The sequence below is a fragment of the Phallusia mammillata genome, chromosome 6 (assembly GCF_965637545.1).
Source record: "Phallusia mammillata chromosome 6, kaPhaMamm4.hap1.1, whole genome shotgun sequence".
NCBI lineage: Eukaryota > Metazoa > Chordata > Ascidiacea > Phlebobranchia > Ascidiidae > Phallusia > Phallusia mammillata.
In genome coordinates this window covers 26,844,668-26,858,642 of record NC_137257.1, presented here as the reverse complement: position 1 = coordinate 26,858,642, position 13,975 = coordinate 26,844,668, and the positions used below count along the sequence as shown (strand labels likewise).

Sequence of the window (13,975 nt, the reverse complement as noted above, 5' to 3'; positions counted from 1 at the left end):
AAAAAAACTTTCACTAAACGAGCTATATAAGAAGGCTTAGTTGCGGTTCGCCTAAAGGCTTAAAACAAACAACGGATTAATCGCAACTTTGCTCAAAATGCTAAAAAGGTTCCGCATTGTGGCTTATATCAAATCATAACACTTCATTTTGGTAGCATGCTTATAATGACATTCACTGCTAAATAATGACGTCTTCGTATTCATAACTGGGATCAGCCCTGAAGCGTCTATGCAGACCAACGATCACGGCACACTCGTATATAAATCACAGTACGCCAGACCCATTGAAGGCGCTATACCGAATCTGCCGGACACCAAGCATTCAGCACCATATGGCAAGGTGTGGGCTAGAAAAATCTAGCCTGCGGTGGGATTCGAACCCACGACAAAAGTCTATCCGGGACTCGAGCTCTACCAACTGAGCTACGCAGGCTCAGTGCAGAATCCGCCGAAAGTCAAATCACAAGAACAGTTGCCTGCCTCGTATGCTGCACATGTCAGCTTCGTAGTATGGGATCGCCAGATTGACCAGTATCAGTTAAGATGAACATTATAATTCATAACTGGGATCAGCCTTGAAGCGTCTATGTTCAAATTCAAATCCCACTTCGTATTCGTAACAGGATTATTAACAAAAACATATTTTTAGGAATTGTTGGTCGGCGTGTTGCAACGATCGGCCAAACTGCAACTACATTGTGGGCTTAATGACTAGTGAGGTGACATGCATGACGAGAACAACAACAAATGGAACCCTTATTGAGAAGAAAACATGTCAGCGATCTGAGTTATGCGCAAGGAGAGAAGTTACCACTGATGGAGGTGAGGAAAGTTTATTTGATAAAACATGGAAGTCCGCATTCGATTTTGAACCAACAGATCGACTAATTCTCATTTCTCTATAACTATTCATAATATAGTATAATTCTTACTCAAGTTAAAGTATTTAACACAGAGGCTCGACACTTAAGTCTCACTACAACGTAGTTATATTTGCAGTCACAACAACAACCGGAATGTGTTCGACAGACAAAACTTGCAATATGCTCTGCAACAATTTCACGTGAGTAAATTTCGTAACTTTAAAATATTTTAGTTTGTGATCGACAAAGATTATTCAAAAAAAATTGAAAAAGATTGGATGGTTTGCTAAATGAGATCACAAATTTTCTTCTGTTCAGAAATTGTGTATCGGCATGTTGCCATGATGCGGATGAGTGCAACGTTCGACCAGTTAGTGACATAAACAACATTGTGCGCTGTGGGACCGATTTCAGTTTTCATAAAATCAGCACTTGTGCTCCAGGCTATCGGTGTGGAACTTCCACAGTGGAAGAATAGAAGATGGGAACCAAAAAAGTTGGTTCTAAACTTAAACAATAAGATATAAATTAAATAACTGAAAAAACAATTAAATAATTGTTGATCGTGGTTTGTAAAAGTTGGATTGAAACGAGAAACAATGATTTGTTTGTGAGTTGTCTGAAATGAGATTGAAAGACGTTTGCTTTAAAACTAAAACTTCTTTCTGTTTCAGCAACCGAGGTTTCGTGTCAGACAGCGGCTGCCTGCGATGCTGGACTTTGTGGAAACAGAACGTAAGTTATTTTTAAGTTTAGACTGGTCAAGAACTCACAGTAGCGACCTGAAGATAATTAAATAAACTTAAACTGATGATAGCGACCAATAATTGATTTTACAAAAATATTTTTTTAGTTTAAGATATCTATAATGAGTAATATACACGTGTTTTTACAGAAACTGTGTGGCTGCCTGTTGCCAAAACGACGTTTGTAGCATCCTGAGTGTGGCTGAACTCAATGTAGGGGTAATCAGAACAGCAACAACAACTACGACATCAACTATACCACCTACAACCACAACAGCAACAACAACAATCACTACAGGAACAACACCTACAACCGCTACAGAAACAACAACACCTACAACAGCCACAACAGCAATAACTACAAAAACAACACCTACAACACTACAAAAACCAGTGTGTTGTTTCAACACGCCGGTGTGTTTCAACCACACTAACGGTGTGTTCCAAGAACACGGCAGGTGTGTTGTTACCGCGATAATCGATGTGTATTCGCTAAACGACACGCCGCACAGTACGGACAGCACACCAGGTGTGTCGTTTCAAGGTCAAGGTGATGGGTTTCAAGTCCAGAAGCACAGAACAACACGCCGCCGTGTTGTTTTGTTGCTTTCCTTCTTTCCTTTGGCTTTGGAAGTCACTCAACCGTAACGGCGGGAACGCACGAAACGGCTTTTCAGGTTCTTTTTTCTTTTGATTGACTAAAACTTAGTAACTTGATGAGTAAGAGACTCAATATCAAGGCTAATAGGAGTTATTTGAGTATTAATTGACAAGTTTCAATGTATTCAAGACTTTTGGACAATGTGAACAAGATGGTGTTGCAAATCTAATAAAGGTTGGTATATTTACAATTTTACATATATTTGTGCATGTATAAAACATATGTTTGTGCTTTGTGCATGTTGTAATGGCTTGTTGTTTTTTGTATTAGAATAGACTGTTACCAAATGACTGAGCGAAGTGGTTTTTATATCAACTTGGTATCACTGTCAAGTAGAACACATACAAAACATGCATTGAAGTGACCTCTATTTGCATTTTTTTGCCAAATTATTACAGTTCTGTTGGCAAGTGCTTGAAAGTGGTAAAGAATTTAACTTTCAACAATATCAATTCCTTTATACCCGAACTTTCTGCCTAATGATTGCGTATTTCAAGTGGTTTAATTTGTTGCAGAGTCCTGTACAAAACCTAATGATGCAACTGGCCTTACTGTGCATAACATGGATTATTGAACAACCAAGGGAATTCTATGAAGGAACCAATTTTGTTACAAGGCGACACATGGCAGGCATTAAACCCAATGTTTATGGCTGAGTTGCAAACAAGTAAACATGTTTGAGATAGTTACATTTGAGAAAATACATTACTTATACATTGCCTCATATACATTACTTGTTTTTAGACAATCAACATTAAGGGACACTCAATATCACTTGCTACCAGAAATCTTGAAGGGACATTTGGTATGTGAGTTTAAATGGCTTTTAAGTAATCGGCCTCTTTCTCCAGCATATTTTAAATATATGTGGTGTTTACTGATTTGCAGATGGTAAACGTAACTGATGTTCTCAAAAGTGCCATGGGGGAACCTTTAGATAATCATATGCTGGCTGATTGTTTGTGAAAGGAAATTGCTACAAAAAAAAGAAATGTTGTCATCTTCGAAACACAGGTATTTTGATTAGATCCATTAGTAACTCCAACAAACTTTGATTTCATGTAACCTTAACCATTACAATCACATTAACTGGCAGTAAAACCTTGTTTAATAACTGGTTATTTACTTTACAGGACCAGTTTGCAACATCGCCTGGTTATCCAAGTGTTGTTGTCAATAAGAATGAAATGAACAGGTTTTCTTCTGGTTTCGATTTTTCATTGTAATACTTGTTATTTTTATTGTAGTGATATTGAACATGCCATGACTGTGCATATGCAATATGCCTTGTTGAGCACATTATAATTATATAGCATCGGACATGCAGTTGAACTTTTGTTTTTGCGTGTATTTTTTACCTGTGTTTCCCCCACCGTTACATTCATGCCATAACTTTGTTTTGTTTGTTCTGTTAAACGTTATGTTCTGTTTCTTCGATATGTGCGCTATTTCGTTGGTACGGTACTGTTTACAATAAAATAAAAAACGGTATTGGGTGTGTCATGCTTTATAGCTCTAAGCAACACGCAACACGCGTGTTGTATGAGTGTGTTCAAACAACACACCAGGTGTGTCGCGAAACTGCAGCTTCAAACAACACGGCAGGCGTGTCGTTGAACAACACACCTCCAAACAACACACCGCCTCACAACACGGCTCGGTGTGTCGTGTGTTGTATACGGCTTCAAAATTGGCGTGTTGTTACAACACACCGGTTTTTCTAGTGAACCGCTACAGCAACAACAACACCTACAACCTCAACAGCAACAACAACACCTACAACCGCTACAGCAATAACAACACCTACAAACACAACAGCAACAACAACACCTACAACCACAACAGCAACAACAACTCCTACAATCACTACAGCAACAACAACCACATCTGGTGCTGAGCACGCAGCACAAATTAATATTTTAATGACGCTGGCTCTTGTGGTTCTCGATTGGTTCGTCGTTTAACTAATGACATTCTTGGTTGGTGTCTTTGTTGCAACTAAACTGCGCTTCCATTTGTAACTCGAACGGAGAAAAGATTAGTTTGAATTGCAACAATAATTGTAAATACTTAACCTATATAATGACGTTTTATCAAATTACAAATATTCATTGAAATTATAACTGGCAGATAGATTGTGTATATAGAATACATATTAGTGCAGTTGTTTGAACAATCACTGTTGTCACCATGAGTACAGGTTGTAAACGAAGTTTGAGTTGAATATTCAGATTTACAACACGGATGATGTATAATTATAGTTGGATTGCTTTGTGCAAGAAAAGGAGTTACCAGCAGTAAAAAGTCCAATCACAAATATACATGACTCTAGCTAAAACATAGCAATGCTTTACATGTTATTGAGAATATAATTAATTTTGTACTTCTTGTTTCAAGTGGAAGCAGAGGGGTCTTGTTCAACACAGGCTGTGTGTGACACACTTTGCCAAGGGACAGAGTAAGTACTTCCAGGCAAAAGGAAAGGGCCTCCAAACCACAGATCTGCCTTCCAATACAAAACAGCTCTGGTTTGTTGATGTTGTTTAATATTTGTGAGGAACCACAAACAATTGACACGACCAACTTCCAGCACTTCCACCGCATGATGTTCCGCAAACTTTCGGTAGGTGTCTACTTTCCTTATATCTCTAAATCCACTATAGGTTGCACTATAGGTTTGCTGCTGATATTTAGGGCCTACATTTCAGTCTAAGTCTCTCTATTCGGCTTTCACATGAAAAGATTACATTCAACATAAATGTTCTTGTATATCTGTGATGCATATTTACGTAAACTTCAAACACGTTTTTGTTTTGTTTTATGGCTTTATTAAATTCAGCAATCGTTGTTCAAATATGTTTACATTGCAGCACAGCGTACAATTAACCGCACATAAATAATTTTATTAAGTTTCCAAAATAGGTGTCACATCAGAATAAAGGCAACTTCGGTATTTTCAGTTTATCCTTTCATTCTGTCTTCTTCAATCAGTTCATCTTTGAAATCTGCAAGAAATAAAATATTTGTTTAATTCTATGCCATCGGTTTTGTAATCGTGGAGTTATGGGTTCGATTTCCTGACAAAAGTATTTAAGAGGAAATTTAATATCACTGGGAAGATTTATAGTTTGTTGTTTAAACCACAGCATTGCGGATATATTTACTTAATATGGGAAAAATTACAAACTGCAAACGCCTCAAGTGAGATCTTGTAAGCAACACTTGTTACCTCTAAGAAGATCTTCGAACATTTCAAGATCTTCGTTGTTTTCGAAATCCCAGGGAATAGAAACCCTGCGGAAAAGTTTTAAGCAAAATATTTGGATCACCTATAACATGGTTGTACATTTCCTGACAGTTGCAAGCAAATTCAATTCTTGTAATTTGTGTTTACAAACCATCTTACCCTCCATTGACGCTCACCAATATAGGGGATTTCTTCATGCTGTGTCCCGGATCAACCAACATTGCAACCAACAAACAAACGGCAAGCAACAAACTTAACTTTGTCATCTCTTCTGTCTCGCTGCTAACACTAAAAACAATGAAATACCTTTTTCATAATTTGAGCTGGTTTAGAAGTAATTTATGTGTTTAAGCTGGGGTAGCGCTGTTTTTGTTTCCTCAATGCTATTTGAAATCGGCTTACTTATTTGTCGTGGTTTAATGCAACAAGTTAGCAGGAAACCCGTTATTGGAAGCTAAAGAATTTTTTTAATACATCGTCTATTTCTCAACAAGCAACCAACTTTGTAAACAACTGTTGTTGATATTAACAACCCAACATTTGTTCACGCAGTTACACACAAGACAAGAACTAACAAACAAAATGTACTGCCTTGTAATAGAAAACAACTCTGTTTTGGTGATGTTGTTTGATACTTGGTGATTCACACCGACAACTCACTGCAATGTTGCAAACCATTTCTGCGGACTAACAGATTAAACTTGATCACTTGCTTTTCATCCCGAACCAACATATGTCACAATGTATTGTTGGAAGTTTGCACCGAAGCGAACTCAACTTATATACAGGAAGTGGTGATGTGAAATCCACATGAAAGTTTGATAAACATCCCGTTTCCAACTCATGTTTGTGTTTTCATGGGATGTGACAATGTGGACTTTGTCAAATACTGCTGTAAAGTTTTAACTGTATTACCATCTCAATCTGCGCAGTTATTTCCGTCTCGATAAAGCCACCAGATACAAACATACTTTTTTTGCGTAAGCCACATATTTTGAGCAGTCGTCGTTAGACTCGTCAGACCCATTTTCAGAATTATTTCACTCAACAACAATCTCACATTGTGCTGATTTTATTTTTTATTTTTTGGGACATTTCAAAATGCGCGCCCTTGAATCTGATTGGTCAGATAGTGACTTCACAATGCTCCTCCGGGTGTCTCTGCTTAGTTCTTTTTGATTTGGCTTCGAATGTCTGGAAAACGCGATGAAATAAAAATTATTGTGCTTAGATGTTTTGATTGATGCAACTTACTTTTGGTTCAAACGAAGATAACTTTTTGCCACATGCTAAGAATATAATTTCCAACCTTGTTGCGATTATCCAGAATGTAATATTAACCGATATGCAACTAACTGAACTCTCTTGTATTTTGGTTCAGATTTACTCAGTGACGTTTACCTCGTTTTTCTCGAGCGTCTTCTTTTTCCAGTTGATCTGAATCACCACTACAAAATACAAGTTGGTGTCAAAAGTAAATTTCATTCTGCACATCGCTACCGGAAATACACCGTTTTAATTTTCGGTTTGGGTCAGATATTTCAATCACAGATCTCCAACACTTGTACAAACAGTTTGAGACTGTGGAGTAGACGGCTGGCCCGAAAAAGTCCAAACCAAAACCCTTCCCGAATTTGAATTCATATAAGCCCGAAATTTACGAAGTTTGGCAAAGTCAAGTCAGTTTTATTTAAAATTGTCGTCTTCACAAACCCGGTCCGTCTTACAAATATGTGTGCGGGACTAAAACATTTTTGTGGTGAAATCTAATCGGTAGCATCACATGACAGAATACTCTTGATTTACCACAATAACTTATAGCTCAGACGAAATTACAACAAGTCCCATAAATCCCGAACACGAAAATGTTTAAAAATCCTTGTTTACAAACCATCTCACCCTCCGTAGCTGCTTCCCAATATAGGAGATATACCCGTGGCTTTCTTTCTGTTTTTCTTCTTGCTGTGTCCTGGATCAACCAACATTGCAACTAACAAACAAACGACAAGCAACAAACTTAACTTTGTCATCTCTTCTGTCTCGCTGCTAATATTAAAAACAATGAAATACCTTTTTCATAATTTTGAGCGGATTTGAAAGTAATCTATGTGCTTAAGGTGTTTTTTGTTTCCTCAATGCTATTTGAAATCGACTTAATTAATGTTTATCATTGTTTCCGACGAGTAAAAATTAAACAAAGACTTTTTTAACTGCAACTATTCCTTAAAACATACGGCAAACAGTTTCCCCAAACAATCACTTTATTGAAACCTTTGGAAACAATAAAAAACATTTGCGTTGACGTTTAAAGTTTTCATCGAAACTATTCGTCAGCAAAATCTAAAACAACCGCTTCAAACTGACGGGTTAAAACTAAACAAAGACTTTTTTACTGCCACTTTCCTTAAAACATACGACAGAGAGTTTTCCTCTAACAATTACTTTTTTCTAAAACTTTGGGAACAATAAAAAACATTTGCGTTGACGTGTTAAGTTTTCATCAAAACTGCTCATCAGCAAAATTTAAAACGTCCGGAATTTTTGCAAACAATGCAATTGCACATAAAGCAAGATAGAAAAGTCTACTTGTACATTTATTATACAGTTGAGTTGAATCCTGCACAATGCATAAGTTACTTGCTACAGCGGTTTTGCATCCCGTTCCTTGTTTGCTGTGCAACCCTGTTCTTAACTGTCTAGCCATAGGTTTTAAGTTGCGTTAAGAAAAAGCGTGTTTTTTTACTACCACCACACACATGTATTAGCATTTGCTGGTAAACTGATAATACTGGGCCTAAATCGATACAATGTACAAACAATATTTACATGATTCTGTATTTATTTTCGTTTAGTAAATGCAAACATTCTTGCACTTGTTACATTTAAAGAAAACGACAACAATATCCAAAATTCCACCGACAACCTTCAAAGTTTCTTTAATCCATTTGTAATCCCGTTTCATTTAGAAAATCCAAATCCAGCTCTTCGACATCTGACAAACAATTTTTATTTACTTTAAACAGGAATAACACTGGCCAACACAATTTTTGGTGTCTTTAATGTTTAAATTGATATTGACTAATTTTGGGGTGCTGATTTCAAAAATCATTACGGTTTTCTTTAACCAGGTCAACTTTTTAAGTTATTTACAAAATCTAAATTTATGACCATATTGATTTAATGACTTTTAAATCATGCTTTTATGTGCTTGTTAAAGTTTTGTTACATTAAACACATTAATTTCCTACAGTGCAGTCAGTTTCATAGCATGAATATGCGTTCTATGCTTATGCTCTGTCTAAAAATGGTTGGTGCAGGCTAGCGGTAACTTTAAACTATACATGTTTTATGGAGTGATTTTCAGACTAGTAAAGCAAGGTGGTAAAACTAAAATTAATAGTGGCTAGGTCATCTAAAGGTGTTGCATGAATTACCAAGATGGTTTATGCTACATTACTGGTGAATACCCATACAACACAACTAAAAAGAAAAAAGAGATCCGTATCAAATGTGCATATCTTGCACACTTCGATGTGGCTTTAGGGGTTTAGGACAAGCAATGGGCTCCACTTACCTAATGTTGATTGGAATATTGCAGTAATGGACAAAAACAGTAGAAAGGGACTGAAATTAATAGAAAGAGTACATAACTAAGTTGTTAAGCGGTCTGAAAAATTGAGTACGAAAATAAGTATAAAGCTACACTTCCCTTATAACGTAGGGGATATAAATGATGAGAATTAAGCTGAAAGATTCCAACAGGATATCAGTAAAACGAAACGTGTCAGGGAAGATGGAATAATGTGGTCCTAGCTAACTGCTGTTGGTCAATTAAACGGGACGATATTGCTGCCACTCAGTTTCGAAAGTTACCAAAGTACATGTGTAGGCCTATACCTAATAACTTACAAACTTGAAACATTTTTTTGTTTTTTTGTGTTGAATTTTGTTTGTTAGGAGTGTCCACCTGTTACATTTAAAATTAATTTCGAAATATTGTTCTTGAAATAATGTTAATTCTGCATCAAATCACGTGTTCAAATCACGTGGTCTCTCCGGATTAATCAGCAAACATCTGTTCTTTTCTCGAGATTGCTTTTTGTAATTTATATTTTTCCCTTTTCGTCGACCCTATTAACCTTGAGTCGATCAAGCGTAATGACTTTGGTACATTGATTTCTAATCCCCGTGTGTCCAATTTCTTATCTCTCGTATCGTATCGTCGTATCGATTCTAATCTTGATTAAGTAAAATATCGGACTTATAAATACCACGCCACAAACATTGAGATTCATTCCATTCCAATTCTGATTCTATCTTTCAACCGTTAAAATTCTGGTCAAAGTGCGAATATTATATTCTGTCTTTATTCGCTTAATGTACTAATCGCTCGTCAACTTGATGTTACGTTGAACTTGTAAAAGTAAGTTATCTGTGTTCGTCTGTTTGTTATGTTGCTTGTAATAAAACTCGTGAAGTAGATACTTAAGTCTGTGCTATGCTCAGTTATTAACCGGAGTCAGCTTTGCACACGCTGCAATTCCAAATAAAATACTCAAAACCAGTTTCACTAGTGTATACACGTTTTTCAAACGTGGATGTACCATAACAGGAAAACTAGACGTGATACAGATAAACCGATTGCATTTTTGAAATCAGGGCACTAGAATTAGTCAAAATCACTTAAAACATTACAGACACCAGTAAAAAAATATTTTTTTGTTGCCCAGTGTAATTAACATATCATTTCGAACAAATCGATTATGGCATCAATGGAGCTTTATATACTTTATTGTTTACATAAAGTTATTTGATTCATTTTTGAACTTCACAAATTCATATTTCAGGACCAAGCTGTTTTGAGTTTGTGCCAATCTCACATCTCACCTCTGGTCAACTGATCCAAGTTTTCCTCCGAAAGTTGTTCCGAATCTTCATCTCCGTCCTCATCCCAAGGTACGGAAGATCTGTGCGCAAAGTTTCTGATCAGGTTTGCAAATATGTTGGATTTGTTTTGACTTGTTTTAAACATAAGGATACAGATCATCAATAAGGAAAATGAGCAAACTGCGTAGCCTACATCAGTATGATATAAAATGTAAGCAGTATTTCAAGACAAAGTGCTAATTTTTTTAAGTAGTGACACGGCTGGAGATTTGTCACATTTTCCGTTGTTTTGTTCTCGGGTGGCAAAGTTTTGTCATACCTCATAATAAAACATCGTAATGAACCACCAAAGGTTTAAATCAACTATACCAACCCTCCATTATGCGAAGTTAATGACGAGGTATGTCCAACAATGGAAATGAACATCAAACAAAACACGAACAACAAAGTCAGCTTGTACATCTTTTATGTTTATCAGATTTAAACCTGCAAAAAGCACAATTTTTTTTATACTTTTGTAAGCTTCAAACATGCCTAATTTCCAAATTAAATTGGAGTCGTGAAGTTATCAGACAAAAAAGCTAAACCCCATCAAAAAACTTGGGCTTTTTCCCTGCCAAATACCCATCGTTGGAAATGCACAACAAACTTCTTCCTGTTTAAACAAATGCAATCTTGAAAGTTTAACTTTTAACTGAAAGTTTTTGCAGTGTAGCTGCAAGATCCGTATTGTGACATGCGCGTTTTGCACTTTATATCGTTCAAATACTACACAACTATACTGGTTTGGTGACAATTATGCCGCTGCAACTTTTTACCAACCAAAATAAACTTATCATTAGTTTGTTTAAAGTTTTCAAATCGGCAAAGTTAGTAAAACTGCCAACTGGATTAGCACCAAGCAACCGCTTCAAACTGACGAGTTAAAATTAAACAAAGACTTTTTAACTGCCACTTTTCTTAAAACATACGGCAAACAGTTTCCTCCTAACAATTACTTTTTTCGCAACCTTTGGAAACAATGAAGCAAAATTATACGTATGGTATTTTTTGCAACCAATGCAATTGCACATGAATAGAAAAGTCAACTTGTACATTTATTATACAGTTGAATCCTGTACAAGGCATAAGTTACTTAATACAGTGTATTTACATCATGTTCCTTGTTTTGCTGTGTGACCCTGTTCTTAAGCGTCTAGCCATAGGTTTCAAAGATGCGTTAAGAAAAATCGTGTTTTTGACTACCACGCCACACATGCAGAAACGTAAGCTGGTAAACTGATAATACTCGCCCTAAATCGATACAATGTGCTAAGAATATTTACACGATTCTGTATTTATTTTCCTTTAGTAAATACCAACATTCTTACACTGATTGCATTCAAAGTCATTGACAACAATATTTAAAATTCCAGCGACAAATCCATTCTTCAATCTATTTACAATCCCAATTCATTTAGAAAATCCAATTCCAGCTCTTCGACATCTGACAAATGAATTATTTTTCACTTATACCAGAAAACTAAGAAGAATTTGTTACGGATCAAACAAACATTCGTATGATTTCAATTTTAGTCGTTTAAAACGAAATTTAAACTTTGCCAATTTATAACTTATTTCAGGACTAAACTGTTGAAGTTTGCGCCTATTTTACCTCTGGTCAACTGATCCAAGCTTTCCTTCGAAAGTTGTTCCGAATTATTATCTCCGTCCTCATCCCAAGGTACGGAAGCTCTGCGCAAAGTTGCTGATCAGGTTTGCCAATATTTTTGGATTTTTTTCAACTTGCAAAATTTAGATAATCAAGAACAGTTTAACATAAAACATACACATTGTTCCAAGGCCAGCCTTTACAGCAGTAACACGAGCTATACATTTCCCATGTTATATAAAACAACTTCATCACCAAATGTTTAAATCAACTACACCAACCCTCCATTGTTTGAAGTATGCGGTCCAACAATGCAAGTGAACATCAAACAAAACACGAACAACAAAGTCAGCTTGTACATCTTTTTTGTTTATGTGATTTAAACCTGCAAAAAGCACAGACTTTTTAAAACTTTTTTATGCTTTAAATCTGACTAATTTCCAAATCAAATGCTAGTCGTAAAGTTATCAGACAAAAAGGGGAATTCCTCGCCAATAAAACTGAGGCTTTTTTTCGGCCAAATGCCCAAGTTAGAAATGTACCACAAACTTTCGCAACATATGCTTTCAAGGCAAGTTTGTGTAAAACAACGTCTATATACAAATGGGTGGAAGTCTACACAACGACTGAGGATATATAGGCTATATACAGGAAGTTGTTGGTGTAGAATAGACAGGAAAGACAAAACACCAACTAATATGATTATTTCAGTTTTCATGTGGTGTTTAATTGTGGTATTATCATCTAAGGTTTGTGAAATTGTATATACCTTCGTAGTCATTTGTGTGACAATGCACACAATGCAAAAAAGTTTATGCTTCAGTTTCTATAGGGTAATTGTGCTGTTTAACTTGATGCAACAACTAAACACTTATTTTCCAGTTTCATGAATTTGATTTTTTTCTACCCTTTCTTTAAGTGAACTCATCAAACAAGATGTTGTTCATTGTTTTATCCAGTCCGTAAAGGTTAAGACAATCAACATAACTCAAAAATTAACGAGTTGATGGAAGTAAAGAGCTAACTAGGCTTATGCGTTTCAGCAAATCTGACGTCCGCTCTTGTGTCAGCTACGACCTTTTTCTCATTTATTCGCTTCACAGGATAGAAAATAAAACGTGTAGCAATATGTATTTTATATTTTTGTGTGTTTTGTATCTTACCGTCACATCAGACACGTCAAGGCAGTTTTGTCTTTCCTTTAAAGTCTCGCGGCCTTAGATGTTGCGTTTTCTAAAACTACACGGCCTAGCACTTACGTAATCGTAAAAATGTTTGTTGTAGCTGCCTTCGTTGTGCAATAATTGTTTCTATTGTTTCGGTGCGACACGCACTTTGCCCTGAGCTACAATAACGCGTTGTCTTTAGGCTATATATTTTAGTTTGCTAATTCAAGAACTTACTTGTACTTACTTAGATACCCACTTTAGACTAAACGAAGTTATCCCCAACGTACCTGTACGTTTATTATCGTTTATATATTTTGTTTAATAAACCTTGTTTTACGTGCTAGTTAGTATTAGTCAGGTGACGTTCAGAGTTCTTTATTTTGGAGTCAGATCGCGCGTTTCCCTTTTTTTATCTAAACGTTGCATAACACCGCAGCAATCGGGCAAACACCTTTTTGTTTGTTGCAATAAACGATTTCATTGGAAGTTAGTTTGTCAAAGTGGTACGCTTTATTAAACTTGTTAAAATACCAAGTAACGATGCGCACCATTTTTTCCACACAGTGCACTGACTAGATAAAGTGCTTGACTGAAACCAGAAGAATTTCAAAACATTTTGTGTTGATTTTAGTCCAGTAAAAAGCAGCACGAAGGCGTCTGAAATCCTTTGTTTGTTACAATTAAAAAGAAAGCATGGAAAATCCATCAATTTTAGTTTTCATTCTTCAATCTATTTTACAATTAGAAACAT

General features: G+C 36.0%; 1 long non-coding RNA gene and 1 other non-coding gene across 4 annotated transcripts; one reads left to right on the top strand and one right to left on the bottom strand.

The window, feature by feature from the left end:
* Nucleotides 1-359: 359 nt before the first annotated feature.
* On the bottom strand, nucleotides 360-433 carry Trnas-gga (transfer RNA serine (anticodon GGA)). The gene has a single exon. It is a non-coding gene; the product is annotated as a tRNA-Ser (tRNA).
* Nucleotides 434-1,984: 1,551 nt separating this feature from the next.
* LOC145234747 (uncharacterized) lies at nucleotides 1,985-3,761 on the top strand. Of its 3 annotated transcripts, none has more exons than XR_013861335.1 (5): nucleotides 1,985-2,444; nucleotides 2,786-2,896; nucleotides 3,015-3,075; nucleotides 3,159-3,284; nucleotides 3,404-3,761. It is a non-coding gene; the product is annotated as an uncharacterized LOC145234747 (long non-coding RNA). The 3 variants fall into 3 exon arrangements; XR_013861337.1 differs by having other exon boundaries at nucleotides 3,015-3,079; XR_013861336.1 differs by lacking the exon at nucleotides 1,985-2,444 and adding an exon at nucleotides 2,451-2,693.
* Nucleotides 3,762-13,975: the final 10,214 nt, after the last annotated feature.